General features: G+C 44.6%; 1 non-coding gene across 1 annotated transcript; it reads left to right on the top strand.

Annotated features, from left to right (window-relative positions):
• Positions 1 to 12,247: 12,247 nt before the first annotated feature.
• On the top strand, positions 12,248 to 12,320 carry TRNAV-CAC (transfer RNA valine (anticodon CAC)). The gene has a single exon. It is a non-coding gene; the product is annotated as a tRNA-Val (tRNA).
• The last annotated feature ends 4,250 nt before the right edge of the window (positions 12,321 to 16,570 follow it).

The following is a 16,570-nucleotide window of genomic DNA, read 5'->3' as shown; positions in this document are numbered from 1 at the left end:
TGGTGATGGGTAAGAAGAGAGAGTGGAGAGAGGTGAGGCCTGTAAAATGAGTTGAGGTAAGACCAGCGTGACCTTAAAAAAAAATCTGATTCTTGAAATAAATGGGTAACCAAGCACTGTTGTTTGAAAGTGGAGAGGAGGTGAAGTGACCCTGTTTCACTGAGAGACTTGGCCTGTGTTTGTTATCCAGTACCTCGGGGGGAAACTGGGTACACTCAGAAATTAATAATGTCCAAAAATCAGAGCTGGAGCGAACAAAAACAGCCAGTTCTGAACAAAAGAGCCAGCCTGCAGGCTCTAAGAGGAACCATGGAAGCAGCTGCATATTCTTTCTCCAAAGGGGACAGGATGCAAAGGCAGTCAAGTCCCCATTATGTCTCGGCAGACTGGCCATCCTGGGAGGTCGCACAGACACTGGTGCAGATGGAGGAGGATGGGAATGGGAGCACATTCCACGCTTCCAGGAACATCTATTGAGCACTACAGCCATACGCAGATGCCAACTGGCTTAATTGTTTTGACAGGGCTGAATAGCTCAATATGTTTTAAAGACATGGGGCACATGTAGGGATTCCTCAGACCTTAGTATGTTACTTGAGGGAACAAAACATATTTGTATCATAGAAAAGTGTGTGTGTGTATTTTATTCTGTAAAGATACTGGACTGACTCCTGGTCTTAGATACACCAGTAGTCTCTGGAGCACATCTGGATTTATGCCAATTAAATTGGGAGCAGAATTTGGCCACACAGGGTCCAATGCATGATGCATACAGTAGGCTAGATTCATAACTGATGAAAGTGGGTATAGCTGTGTTGAACTCAATAGAGTTGCACCTGTTGCTTCTACTCCTTCTAGTGCTGAAGTTGTCCCAGCAAATCTGGGCCTCCCTGTGGAGGACTCTGCTCGTTAACTAAGTCTGGAGACAGGTTTCAGAGTAGCAGCCGTGTTAGTCTGTATCCGCAAAAAGAACAGGAGTACTTGTGGCACCTTAGAGACTAACAAATTTATTAGAGCATAAGCTTTCGTGCACTACAGCCCACTTCTTCGGATGCATATCTGGAGAGCAGTTGGTAGCAACAGCGATTTGGAAGTGCAGCATGTTCCTTCATTCCTGATCAAGTGGAGCTCAAGCATAGGAAATACAAGGTTTTGATTTTCAGCTCAGACGTCCATGTGTATCTGTGTATTGATTTTGCATGCAGCACATTTGCATCTGGGCACCGGTTTTTGCATGCACGTGTCCTGCCTCAGATGTACACATGGCTAGATGTGTGGCTGGGCTGGAATATGTACATGCAAACATGAAATCAAAGTACTCAAAAAGTAGGTGCAGATGCAGTTGGACCTCAAGGTTAATAATATGGACCATGGCTTTAGAGCTGACAATTGGTCTTCAATTCACCCTCTTGTGCCAAGTACTTCAAGGACTCAATGAAGCGTAAGTCATTCTTACCCTGTGTTCTTCTCTAAGTACACATCAATGTGGGTTAAGGACACAGTGTTGTCCTTCGCTCGGGATTCTCTGGATTTTGTCAGTATAAATCAGACTCTTGAACTTGCCTGAACATGCTCTTTGTCTGGCGCTTGTTTCCGAAGTTATGATCAAACTTCTCTCCAGTGTCAAGCTGACTTTCTGGAGTCTCAGATGCATTTCCACAGGGTCAGTAACTCTGGAATACAGCTACTTTCCACCAGGCATCACAAGCAAAAGGAGCTGTGAATAACAGTGCAAAAAGGAAGCTGTTAATCAGAAGTAATAACACTTTGCTCTCCTCTAGCACCTTCTTCCAGGACCTCAGTGTGCTTTTCAAACATTAGTGAACTAAGTCTCACGACAACCTTGGGCGGTATGGGAGTGAAATGCAAGGTGGAACACAGTAGCTGTTTTAAACAGCGTAGCAATGTTGCTACACAAGCTAGAAGCCTCCTTGAAATTGTTTCCATGGGGACTGAGCAGCAGCCCTTCTTGCTAAACATGACAGATGTAGCACTAGCCTAGACAAAGATATTGGGAAAGATACAAGACTGCAGAACTCCTGCCCAGGAGAAGAAGACACCAGGAAATGGGGGATATTGCGATCTCTTGGGGGACAAGGCTATGTGCTGAGGGATGCATTTGTATAACAGTCTGCTTTCATTCTGAGACCAGCATGTTTCACTAGGTTCCCTTTATTTTTCCCAGTTCATATGCACCAGAAACCCTGAGCGAAGCTCAGGAACCGTGAATGCATTCTCATGGTTTAGCTTCACAACACCTTTGTGAACCAAAACCCTGCTCTTACACACAGGGACATGGCAGCTTTAATGACCTCGCTTTCCCATCTCCTCTGAGACAGCACCTCATTCCCAGGCACTGACTTAATTGGGATTCAGCATTAACAGTGTCACCAACCAAATCACCGGCACCATTCCATGCATTCCCTCTGGGAACCCCATCCCAGTACTGACCATTTCTATCCCACAAGGAAGCATGGGAACCATCTGCAGCAGACTTCTGTGTTACAAGATGGAGGATGGCTGTGTTTTTACCCCATTAGAGCACCTGCATTTATGTTAAAGAATCTTAATGTCTACATGGCACCTCCCTCTCCAGTCCATCTGTCTGCCAGTCTGGCCAGAGACATGTGATTTTCATGCATGCACATCATTTGAAGGCAGGGCCGCCCGGGGGCGGGGGGGGGGGGCAAGTGGGGCAATTTGTCCCAGGCCCCGGGCCCCACAGGGGCCCCCATGAGAATATAGTATTATATAGTATTGCAACTTTTTTTATGAAGGGGCCCCCGAAATTGCTTTGCCCCAGGCCCCTGAAGCCTCCAGGCGGCCCTGTTTGAAGGTGGGGATAACACTCTTTTCCTTTGTTGGTGCAGCACCCTGTGCAGCTCAGCAGGACTGCAGTCTGCGTCAGCTAAGGTGACTGATCTCCAAGCTCCTGAGAAGGAGAAGTAGGCTCCGACGATCTGGTGGGCACACACTGACTTCTAATGCGACCTGCCCCACACACATACCCACAATAGGTTCAGATTATAAGGGAAAACTGAGGATCACTGGTGATTTTACACTTTTATGATGACCTTCACATGGGAGTCATTGGTTCCAGGTCATCAAACCGCAAACAGGACTTGAAAACTGAGAAGGCAAAATAGTGGTCAGTGTGTTACTTTCCCTGAGAAGCAGAGTCTTAGACCATATGCCCATGGGCCAATCCTCGAGCTTTTTATTCAGGTTTTGGTCGGCTTGGTCAACCTTAATGAAATTGTATTTAAAATGATAAACCCAGTCTTGCATCATAACAAGGCCCATCTTTCAATTACTGAACCAGGGCTAGGCATAGTAAAGAAGAACAGGGCAGATACATTACTAGGAGTGAACGTAAAGCACATCATGAGAACTGAATGAGATCGATAGAAACTGCATAATACAATTGAATTTGGGGGCTTTATTCTAGATTATTGAGTTATTTGTACTTTGGAGTCAATTTCAGTTAATAAAACAATGATTAAAAAGTAGCTATCTGGAAGACGTTCCCATTTCTAATTTTCCACTGAAGGCTTCTAGCAAGATAAATGCCCTGTACCCTTAATTCAGGTAAGCATCCCAATTCAGGGCAACACTTAAGCACATGCTTAAAGTTAAGCACAAACTTAAATACTGTCCTGAATCAGGGCCTTAGTATTCAAAGAAAAAAAAGTTGTTATAATAATTATAATAGATTAAACTCACTTATTTCAATCCATTAATAAAAATATGTTGGCAGTTAAATAAATTAATGGAGATATCCTATTTCCTAGAACTAGAAGGGACCCTGAAAGGTCATTGAATCCAGACCCCTGCCTTCACTGGCAAGACCAAGTACTCATTTTACTCCAGATCCCTAAGTAGTCCCCTCAAGGATTGAACTCACAACCCTGGGTTTAGCAGGCCAATGCTCAAACCACTGAGCTATCCCTCACTCTGAGAAGCAACATTTATCATTGCCCTCTGAAGCTCTGTTGCTTGGGCTTTTTACAATGAGTGAAAATACTCCTAACACAACATCCCCTAGAAACTCACTCCAGTCACACTTTAAAAAGTTGGCAATAACTGTGTGGCTAGGAAAATTCATTTCTTTCCAGAGGAAGAAACTTGACACACATCTTCCATGTGAAAAGGACTGGTGTGCTCCCAGTGAGCAGACAGAACAGTATGGGCTGCAGAGGTCTTGTTGAGGAATGTTCTACTGAAACAATGGGTCATAAAACCACGGCTTGTCATTCGTTTGGCTATGCAAGGGCTGGTGGCATGGAGCAAGCCCCTCTTTGTGTTCCTCCTTAGTCTGTCCTCGTAGCTGCGTCATTCCATTAACTAACTACACCCCTTCTTGAGATAGTCAAGGCCTGTTAGTTCATCAATTCTTCTTCTGTTCAAGGGCAGGAATGATTCTTTCTCCACCCTCACCCCTAAATAACAGATGTTAAACTCTTGATCCTGGCCAAAAGATCTCATGGACAGAGGCAAACAAGACATGAAACCTACCATCAGAGGAGATGCGTAAGCAGGTGAGCAGGCCTTTCCTTAGCACTTCAGACTACGGAGAACTAGGATGAACAGAAAAGAAAAACAAACCCTGAAAAGTTGACCAAGCCTCCGACTGTCTTAGAATATTTAGAACCATGTTACAAAATCAAGCCCTGATCACCAAGGTTCTTGGGCCATATGCTTTAAGAATTGTTTTTAAGACTCAGTCTCAGTGCTGTGAAAATGTGATTCGCAGCAACTCCGGGGTGTTTTCAGTCACTTCCCATAACTCAGATCACTTGTTTACACTTTCGCTGTACTAAACAGGTGTAGTTCTCCTGAGCTCTTAACAGCCACTGCCACCTATTGGGTTAAGCCTGAGCTGCTCGAGTGCCGAGGCTTACTCCAGTAAACAATTTGGCTGTGCTTTCTCTGACAGAGTGCCATGGGCAGCAGAAAACAAATGCTCTGCCTTCTTCCTGGCTCCAGCCAGGGCACTCTCGCACTACTGAGATGGAGGGAGGCTCCGGTGGGGTCTTGTCATCTGACCGTGGAACCTCATTTCACTTGCCCCATGTAATATCAAGGAGCAACATTTTCCTTGTACCAACTATATGATACTCTGGAGCAGCAATATCCTTAGAGAGGAACATCAGATCTTCCAGCCCTAACAATGAGGGTCCTTCAGATTTGGCAGTGAGGGAACAAAGCATGTCAGCAACTCCAGGGCAGGGTAGGGCAGCCTGACATGGAGGCGTCTGCATTCTAGGGGTTCCGTTGCCAGCACTGCACAAGTACCTGAGTTGGTCCAGACCGATGGCCACCTGGGCAGCTTAGTAGGAACCTGCAAGCTGCACAAAGAGCAGGCTTGAGCCAATCTCATTTTTACGTGCAGGTCCAGTATAGGCTGCTTGGATCAAGAAGGAGCATTGCAAGTTAGGGCCTGTCTCATCCACCCATTAGGCAGAGCCTGAACACTGGAGAGGGGCTTCCATGAAAGAAGGGAAGCTACATGCCGCTGCCCTGCTCCACCAGAGAAACGAGTACTCTTTGTGACCCTTCCTACTGGCTTCTTACCTCACACTCTCCTGCTGCATGGGTGCTAGGCTGAAGCTATGCCCTGTTTGGAAAGGGCAGTGTTTTGGATGATTTCTTTGGCCAGTGTAGAGACGTCTGTAAACCATGCCAGGGAACATGTAGGACAGAATCTACAGCACAGTTTAAACTAGTGCATGTCTCCAGAATAAAATCACAATCCCGCTAATCAAGGAAAACATCACAGTAGATGAGAATCCTGCTAACAGCTACCCTGCTTAAACATGGTTACAACTGTCATGATTCTAAACAAATATAGAGAGGGCTTTAGCTTGAAAGATACCTGTATTTCTGAAAGACAGCCTTTAATGGGCCCCTTGATCTTTATGGCTCTTAGCAATCAAGAATAAGAAAAAAAAGTCTAATAGTAGAAAGCTAAATAAAGACCTCTAGCAACACTCTGAGACCCCCACATGAAAGACTATGTTACAGTGGACACCCTTTTGTACAGAACCTGGGACAGGAGTGTGAAATTTTACATACCACAGTGAAACATTCCACATTATAATCACTCTCCTTTTTTTCAAAGCTGCTGTCAGAGAAACCAAGATATTTAAGTACATGTAACAAGGCTGTTTATACCTTAAAAAGTGTTTTATACAATAGGGAATTGCAATTGTAGCCTTAGAGTCAGTGATAAACTTCAGAATAGCCTTTTAGGGGAACAACAAGGAGTCCGGTGGCACCTTAAAGACTAACAGATTTATTTGGGCATAAGCTTTCGTGGGTAAAAAACCTCACTTCTTCAGATGTATGGAATGAAAGTTACAGATGCAGGCATTATATAATGACACATGAAGAGAAGGGAGTTACCGCACAAGTGGAGAAGCAGTGTTGACAGGGCCAATTCGATCAGGGTGGATGTGGTCCACTCCCAATAATAGATGAGGAGGTGTCAATTCCAGGAGAGGCAAAGCTGCTTCTGTAATGAGCCAGCCACTCCCAGCCCCTACTCAAGCCCAAAAGGACCCCTCACTCCCACAGACCTTGGGAAGCAGGGCAGTCCTCGCTTACAGACAACCCCCCAACCTGAAGCAAATACTCACCAGCAACTACACACCACACCACAGAAACACCAACCCAGGAACCAATCCCTGTAGCAAACCTCGTTGCCTACTCTGTCCCCGTATCTACTCTAGCAACACCATCAGAGGACCCAACCTCATCAGCCACACCATCAAGGGGTCATTCACCTGCATGTCTACTAATGTTATATATGCCATCATGTGCCAGCAATGCCCCTCTGCTATGTACATTGGCCAAACCGGACAGTCCCTACGTAAAAGAATAAATGGACACAAATCGGACATCAGGAAAAGTAACATACAAAAGCCAGTAGGTGACTCTCCCTGGACATTCTATAACAGATTTAAAAGTAACTATTCTTGAACAAAAAAACTTCAGAAACAGACTTCAAAGAGAAACAACAGAACTAAAATTCATTTGCAAATTTAACACCATTAATTTGGGCTTGAATAGGGACTGGGAGTGGCTGGTTCATTATAGAAGCAGCTTTGCCTCTCCTGGAATTGACACCTCCTCATCTATTATTGGGAGTGGACCACATCCACCTTGATTGAATTGGCCCTGTCAACACTGGTTCTCCACTTGCGAAGTAACTCCCTGCTCTCCATGTGTCATTATATAATGCCTGCATCTATAACTTTCACTCCATGATTCTGAAGAAGTGAGGTTTTTTACCCACAAAAGCTTATGCCCAAATAAATCTGTTAGTCTTTAAGATGCCACCAGACTCCTTGTTGTTTTTGTGGATACAGACTAACATGGCTACCCCCTGATACTTGACACCTTTTCGGGGAAATAACCCTTTTTTGCACACAAGTTCCACTGCTAGCATTTGAATTAAGATGTAAAATAAAAGAGGTAGACAATGTTTATAATGCACTAGAAATGCTACTTTTATATAAGGAGGTCATTTTTGCTTTTTAAAACCGTCAATGTGAGGTTAAATATCATGGGGGAAATCTTGGCCCCACTGAAGTCAATGCAAGTAATTTCCTTATCTATGTTGCTAACAATATCTTAGATTAATAAAAACTAGTGGGCTTTTTAAAATCTAATTTACTTTACACCATTTATTCTATTTGATTACTTTTTGCATTATGTTCAGCTTGGACAGAAGAAAGATTGACTTCTGTTCTAGTCAATTTAGCTGTATGGTTCTCATGCACTAGAACAATGGTGAATGCTATTCTCTTTCTTTCAATTTCCAGGAAGGAAAAAAACAAAACCATTAATATGAGTTGTTGCCAAAAATTTATTTCCTTTTAAAGTAATCAAAATGTTGAGTTTTAAACTATCTGATATTGACCTTTTAATGCAAAAGAAATGTTGATATTAAAAGGGAAGGTGTGTATTGTATATTAAGGAAGGACAGTTGGATTTCCGTAACAAATGTTTATCCTTTATTTGAACACAAAGTTCCCAGGAAATTAGAGAATCAAACAACAGTATAACTAGCTTCCAGCCAGCTCAGAGACTACTCTTTCCTCAAGCCACACTTCTGTATAGCTCTGGCTCCAGCCTAATGAAATTAAGAGAGATGCATCATAAAATATTAGTTGCAACAATATTTTGACTCTTTCTAGGCATTTCTAGATAATCTGGCCACATCAGCTCAAGCAGACTCCAGTTTATCCCCCATGCATTAACTGTGAGCTAATTAACTTTCAATTACTGAATTAACACATTCTGATTCAATGGCACTTATTGTAGGCGTATGGGTTTCTATTCTGGGGTCTAAATTCCAATTTGGGGGAATTACAATCTAAATGTCTAAATAATTCCGTTTGAATTGGATATTGTATTTTTCTTCACTTCCTCCCCTAACTGTTGTGCAGCAAAGCAACTGTCATGTTCCACCCTAGAGGATGGTGAATTTCATTGGGGCATAAAGTGCTCCTTACATATCTTTTACCCAGCTCACAGAGTTGCTCTAAGTCTTAATAGATTAATATTTGGAATGCCCTATGGAAATGATCTAATGACAATCAGCAAACAACAATCCACATTCAGGCAGATTGAGGAGTTCTTTCTTTCTGGTTTATTAAAAAAAATTAATTTGTTAGTGAACTTCTTGTTTTGGGGAAAGTGACACACTTGCAAGACTAAAAACCCTGTAACAGTTTTTCCTCCAGATCTCCACACAACTACATAGGTTGCTAGACACAGAACATGTCTGTATATAAACAGAAAGAGGATAAATACCATGCTTCTGGTTAGTCACTACAGTAGCACCAAACATTTCAGGGCTATATTGTTACTGATCTTTCCCTCCTCCCTTCAAGTCTGCGTCACCCTCCCCAACTTAAATTCAAGTAGAATAGTGGAGGGTAAGATTGTTTCTTTAGAGAACAAATGGATTTTGTTTTAGTCTAATGCAAAGACAAGCACAGGAAGGAACAGATAAATTATTCTTTTATTTGCAGGCTAACAACACCACTTCCAACCACATGGAGCTTATAACATGCTTAGGCTCGGCAGAATTCTTTTTTTAAAAATGATTTAGATGGATACTATCAATATTTATTTTTAAACATTTTTTTTTCAATTTTTATCTAGTTACGTGGTTTTTCATGGTTACACAAAATCATGAGTTTTAAGCTTTTTTTTTTTTTTTTTAAACAGGTGATTTAAATTTTCACAACTGTAGGAAATGATGGAAGGGTCAGGTAAGGGGGGGGCGGGTATCAGACAATAATTATTTAAAGACAGTAGCTGCCGAGATTCAAAAAGTTGAAGCTTTGTAACCATTAATACACAAATTGTGACCATCACATGCCAAAGTACACAAAGGAAATATCCTTAAATCAAAATCGAAGTTCTGCAGCTGCTTTTTCGTATTATTTTGATTTGTTTTTTACTTTGCCTATCTGTACAATGTCATCATCAATGGAAATATGTTTTCATCCATTTGTGTGTGTATGGTGAAACTGACGTTTACCAACATTTACCAATAAAACAATGAATCTTTCCAAACCTAAGAATGCTTTATGTCTGTGAAGTAACAGATATTCATAATTTTTGCACTGTGTTAATCTCAGATCCCTTTATTACAATTAGGAGAAACCCAAAATCTGCCTTGTCCAGTTCTAGTGTTTCAAACCTGCCCGAGGCTTGCACTCCGAAAATGTTTATGTAAAGCCCCAAAAGTAATACTCTCCTGAGTAAAATGCACCATCTAGAGGTGGCTATAGAACTTGCAAGTACCTTTTAAATGGAGGAAAAGTTATATTGGCAGAAGCAATAAATAACTCATGGAGAAAACTAAATGAAATCACTAATGGGGAAAAATAACATTAGTCACAACTTTAGGCTTTGGTTCTTTGGAATAACCATTTTATACAGCTTTGTTAAAGAGCGTTTTTCTGTATCAAGACATATTGAGACCCACATATTTTATAGTCCTCTTTAAGAGAAAGCTGTGCAATTGTTTATGCTGTAGTGGTACATCCAAAGGCCACAATCATCTGATAAACTATCTGTTTAATCTCATGCTTTTAGTGCATATAAGGAAAACACAAATACCCTCTGCAGGAAGACAATCTGGTCTAGAAAGGAAAGATCAATTTGTGATGTAGTCAAATGCCTGGTCAAGTTACCTGCTGTTCTTTTCCAAATTCTGCTGCAGATTAATTTATGTCTCTGAGCCAGTCACTTAGGCGAAATTTTTCAAAAGTGGCCTCTAATTTTGGGTGTCTTACATTTCAGGTGCCTGGCTTGGGACCTCTGTGACCTGATGTTCAGAAATACTGAGCCCCCAAAACTTCAGCTGAAGTCAATGGGAGAGTGGCAGCTCAGCATATCTGAAAATGGTTGTCTACAGCTGGGCACCTAAAATTGAGACACTGAGAATTAAGAGGCCACTTTGAAAATGTGGCCCTTATTCTCCTTGTTTATTTAAAATGGGAATGTCTGATGAGTCTCATTCCAGTGATGTTTGCAAAGTGCACTGAGAGCACTGATTAAATTCCCTTCTTGGAATAAGGGGATAAAACCCATTTCTGAAAAGAGTTTTGAAACCCTGATGAAATCCTAAAGAAGCAGAGTCTACACTCACCCCATTACACATGAAAAATATTTTCTCCAGTGGTTTAAGCCACTTGTATTACCTGGCACATTTCCTACAGCAAACAGAATTGTTCTTGTTAATTAAGCATAAAATACAGTCTGTTGCCCACTTGCTCAGTAGGTCATTTACAAAAAATCTAAGGAAATCTCACCGCTGAACTAAAAATGGTTTTGCGGATTGTGATTAGCATTCCACTTAAACAAAAAAGTGTGACATGGATCTGTGCTCTCTCCCTCCTCCCCCTACCTCAAAGGAAAGCAGCTACACAAGCCAGGGAATTTACTTAATAGAATAAGGTTTTACAGTGACTGCTGGCTAGTGTAGGTAGGGTGGCAAGGTGCAGGGCTATCCCTCCACACAGCTCCCAGGCTGAATGCTAGGGGAGGCAGGGAGAGGGGTCATTAAAACACAAAACACTAACTTCTTTTCTTTCCCCACCCAACCTGCTTCCTCCCCAGGCAGCATGCTCCCTCCTAGCCCACAGAGTGTCCCATGCTGCCCTTCCCACTACTCCATGCCCTCTTTCTCCCCTCCGGGGCATGCCCGGCCCTATGTCCCCCCTCCCTGCTGCCCTTTCCCCCTCCACCATGTTCCTCATTCCTCCCTCCATGCCCTCTGCTGCCCTTCCCCTCTGCCATGCCCCTCACATCCCCCCTGCTTTCATGCCCCCTTCTGTCCTTCCCCCTCTGCCACGCCCCCTTCCCCTCTCCATGCCCCCTGCTGCCCTTCCTCTCCGCCATACCCCCTTTTCCCCCTCAACCATGTTCCCTATTCCCCCCTCCATGCTTCCTTCTGTCCTTCCCCCTCTGCCATGCCCCCTTCCCCTCTCCATGCCTCCTGCTGCCCTTCCTCTCCGCCATACCCCCTTTTCCCCCTCAACCATGTTCCCTATTCCCCCCTCCATGCTTCCTTCTGTCCTTCCCCCTCTGCCATGCCCCCTTCCCCTCTCCATGCCTCCTGCTGCCCTTCCTCTCCGCCATACCCCCTTTTCCCCCTCAACCATGTTCCCTATTCCCCCCTCCATGCTTCCTTCTGTCCTTCCCCCTCTGCCATGCCCCCTTCCCCTCTCCATGCCCCCTGCTGCCCTTCCCCTCCGCCATGCCCCCCACATCCCCCCTGCTGCTCTTCCCCCTTCATGCCCCCTTCTGCCCTGCCCCCTCTACCTCCCTCCACGCCCCCTTCTGCCCTTCCCCCTCTGCCACGCCCCCTTCTGCCCTTCCCCCTCCGCCATGCCCCCCTTCCCCTCAATGCCCCCTTTCCCCTCAACCACGTTCCCTATTCCCCCCTCCCTGCCCCCCGCTGCCCTGCCCCCTCCCCCGTGCTCCTCTCCGCAGGCCCAGCCGGCGTCACAGCGGGGAGGCGACAGAGCTTCCCCCGCGGGCCTCTCAGACTCGCTCCTCCCGCACTCCGCAGCCGGGCCCGGGCCCGGGGCCAGCCCGCGCTCATCACGGGCGGCTGCGGAGCCTCCCTCGGCCGCCAGAGTCCCCGCGCTGCTGCCCCCAGCGGCCGTGGTCCGGCTTCGTCTCACTACAAAGGGGCCGGCCGGGGGCAGCGAGCGAGAGGGTTTCCGTAGTGTAGTGGTTATCACGTTCGCCTCACACGCGAAAGGTCCCCGGTTCGACCCCGGGCGGAAACATCCTGCCAGGATTTTGCTGCATCCCCAGCGTTAGTTTTATAAAGTGAAAGGAGGAGAGGGTTTGCTATGGGAGAGTTAGTGCCTCTGCGCTTCACAGCCCTCCCGTCAGTTCTCCTGCCTTTGTTTGCCTGCCCTCGCTCGCTAAATAAACCCACACCAGAGGGCGAATGGTAATTGCAGGATGGAAGACACAGGGTGAAAACCCGGCTCAAAACTCCCCCTGATTGCATTGCGCCCAGGATTTCATCCCTAGGGTATGTTCCTGCTTGAGAGGCTGGGGGCAGAGGATTTTTTAAAAGATAGAATTTACAAATCTCTAATTTAAAAAAAAAAAGATGTTAAAAATCAGAAAGAAATGCACCATTTGTCTGTCTCCGTTGCGTTTCCCCAAGATGAAGAAAAATGAGAAGTTGATCATTTCGTACAATCACCTGGCACTCAGTAGCACTGACTACAGGGAGGGCTTGATTAAGCAGCTGATATTTATTAAAATAATTGTCATTGAGATTGCTTTGTGTTAGTTGGTATGCAAATGGGATAGGGCCACCACAGCCCCAGGGTGAAGAGCCAGAAATGAAGGTGCCAGTCCTGCAAACTGCTCCAGGCAAGTGTCCACATGAGACCCCATTGTCTGGGTTGGGGTGTGACTGTATAGATCTCATTTTAGGATTGGGGCCTTTGAGAAGGAATTGCAGAAAGACAATAAAAGTGAAGTCCAACATCTACATTATTTCAGTAAGCAGTGCTTTTTCTGTCTAGTTATGTTAAAACTGCCAGAATCCAAACATTTCCCCAGTATTACAGGGGTATCCATTTCATTTAAACGTAACAGATAAGATAATAAGAATGATCTGTGCTGAAACAGAACTAAGGTTTAGCAGGGATTTGTGAGGTTACAGTTTGTGGGACCCACAATTGAGACTCAAAAAGCACATGGCCTTGCCTATTGCGGAAGAGGCTGGCAGGGGCATACATGAGTTGCTTCTTACTGAAGTGGCAGACCATGGATGGGGTTGTGAGTTACCCCTCCGCCTCTATATTGCTGCTGGACCTGCTGTCATTGATTTCATTTAATTTTACAACTGACTTCAATGGAGGCAGGGTTGGGCCCCAGGAGCAGTCTGAGCCATGGATTTCTAAGTGTGTCACACTGCTTTGGCTAGAGTGAGACTCCAGGCACTTGCTGGTCTCACTTGTACTTAAGATCAACCTCTTCACCTTCTTTGTTGGCAGACTCTGCATATGCCTCTGCAGCCATGTTAAATGTCAGGAACTGGCACAAAGATCTGGCTGCCCCAAAGAATCTCTAGCACAGGGTTTATTCTTATTCCATAAAAACTTTACCCCAAAAAGGAAGACGAATAATTGGGACATCTTAAAGATATGGGTAGCCTTCATTTGCTATTTATGGTTGTGTCCAATCACTGCTAGAGGACGGTGAGACTACTTTTTCTGTGCTTAAATTATTTCACTACAGCCATCTAGTTATAGACAGTGATTTATTTGCAAAATTCCTAGAAGGGGAGAAGTCACCAGAAAAGTCTTGCAGCTACAAAGGAGCATGTCATAGTCCATTTAGCAAATGACCATACAAAGTATAGAAAAATCAAAAGAGGAGAGGTGGAAAAATACATTCACTATGTATGGAAAGTTACTTAACATTCAGAGCCAGGGAACAAATAGTTCTGTGGTGTGGGGTCAAGAGAGACAGGGAGCTTCTGTAGGTACCTAATTTCCAGCAGTATAATAATATTAATAATAATAAAGTATTAATATAGATACAGTAAATCATTTCAAACACTGTCAATAAGAAAAGATGCCAAGAAACTACTGGCATTGCATCTCACATCATCATTAATGTAAAATCCAGAAAGCTCATCTCTCTTGGCCCCCTCTTCCTGGCCAGTGCAGGATTGTTCCCTGCAGTATATTTGCTATGTTTTGCATTAAATGTCTCAGGTAACTGGCATAATAGAAATAAGAGATGAGAAAATCCTATTAGACCACTGAAATCCATCCCCTTGTAAATGAAGAATGGTTTCCCTGGTAGAGGTGTAGCAGATATTAAACTGGTACTAGATTTATAGACAAAAGGCCATGAAGAAGCAGCCACCATTAAGTAGCTAGGTTTACTTGGTCTTTTCACAGGACAGAGGGCTGGACTTGATGACTTCTCGAGGTCCTTGCCAGCTCTACATTTCTATGATTAGTACATTCCAACTTCATTTTTACTTCTGACACAGCAAATCTGCAAAGCCTAAATTTGTTGATCTATTTTGGTCATGGCCAAATCCTGACATCCTTACTCTCTGATTTTATTTAGTGTTTACTCGGGCAAAAATGTATTGAGCAAGAACTAAGGACTGAGTGAGGACTAAGTAAGTGGGCAAAATTTGACCCTACTTGTTGGCGGGAGATGTGAAGATGTGTTACTGACTCAGCTCTTCAGGCTGCCTGGGTGGGCAACAGAGAAGTATTTCTGCCATCCTGGAAGAGGGTATAGGGCTGTGTGCAGTGGCAAATTAGCCACTGGGCTAACGGGGCCGTGCCTAGGGGCCTCGGCCTATTGGGTAACCCTTATGCGCTGACTCTGCTCCCCAGCTGAAGCGCTGGGTGGGAAGAGCAAGGCAAGCCCCCGTGCCCCAACCCCGCTTCCCAGCAGACAGAGTGGGGCAAACCCCTGCACCCTGACCCACTTCCTGGCAGGAGTGCCGAGTGGGCAGAGCAGGGCAAGGCCCTGCACCTCAACCCCATTTCCCTTGCAGGAGTCGGGAGGGGGGCAGGGGGACTGCAGGCAGAAGGGGTGGGGAAGGGCCCCCACTTGCTCTGGTCCAGGGGCCCCACAAAACCCTAATCTGACCCTGGCTGTGTGCTTCCTGGCCCCATGCTTCTGAGGGATTGTCCGAAATGCAGTCAGTTCTTGCTAGCTTGTCTTTTTCTGGTGGCTGTGAAAAGGTCTGTCATAGTTCAGGGCAACTGCACCTGTATTCCCCCTCTGTGCACGGGCACCTACTCTAGGCTCACAGCGCCTCAGTCATCACATCTCCCTACCCCCTGACCAGGGTTTTTCCAGGTTGCAGAGTTTCCTGCCCACACTGCGATATTCTCAGCAAGCCAGACTTCCCAAACAGGTCAGTGTCTGGGCTATGCTTTCTCTCCAGAGGTTCTGAACAGCATAACTGCCTGCAGTTATAAGTTACTACACAGCTCTCCATAACCAAGCACATTTATTTTTAAGGTGAAAGCATCAAAAAGAAAAAAATTAAAAATAATAAAAGAACTTACATGCATGCTAAAAGGCTTACCAGAGGTAACCTCAATTCTAACCTCAGGCTCTGGTAGGTATCAGTACTCCAAAACCCACAACTGGGTATTCCCAGTATTAATATTGTCTCAGATTCAGAACCAGAACCACCAGTTATACATCTTGGGCCTTTGATCTTGGTCTCATGTAACAGGTGATCAGCTGACAAAGTTTCAAAAGGCTGGTTTTTTATTTGCATACACCACCCTAGATATTCCTCAGGAAAACCATTTAACAATTTTTGGTCCAAAAGTCCGTTCGTGTCTGGCACATAGTTCAATATAGTCCTTTGAACCCCCAGGTCTCACATCTGTCACCTCTGCCCATTCCAGAAGTTACATACAATCCTGGCCCATAGTAATACATAAATCATTGATTTAATACAATGGACCCCAGCGATACTTGAACTTAATTCAGTAAGATCTTGCAAGGATATGGCAGGAAATTGTATCTCTGTCACATGGTCCTAAAGATGCCTGAGTAGTTTGCTGTAGCAATGCAAGGTCCGATGGACTTTGATGTAAACGTGCGTACAATCATGCACACACTGCATGTACAGACAAATAAAACGGTTCAGGTAGGTCACTCTTCAGCTTTTTTTCAAGCTCGTGTAGAAAAATAATGGGTCTGAGTCTCCACCACCTGCACTTTGAGTGATCAATTTGGAGCCCGATTCAATGTACGTTGATGTCAATGAAAGGACTCCTACTGATTTCAGCAAACACTGGACCAAGCCCATCCACCTGTGCAAAGTGCTGCAGCAGGTAGAGGAGAACCAGGCCCAGTAGAAACAAAGGTTGGAGGTTAATTAAGGATGCAGGGACAGTCATTTGGGTTCCCTTAGCTCTGTATTTCCACACTTTCTAAACTTACAAAAATCATGTTAAGAGCCAGTTATTATTTATTTTTATTATTTAAATAAATTAAACGTAGTCCGGATGCAGGA

The sequence above is a fragment of the Malaclemys terrapin genome, chromosome 10 (assembly GCF_027887155.1).
Source record: "Malaclemys terrapin pileata isolate rMalTer1 chromosome 10, rMalTer1.hap1, whole genome shotgun sequence".
In the NCBI taxonomy this organism is placed as follows: Eukaryota; Metazoa; Chordata; order Testudines; family Emydidae; genus Malaclemys; species Malaclemys terrapin.
This window is presented reverse-complemented; position numbering and strand designations above follow the sequence as displayed.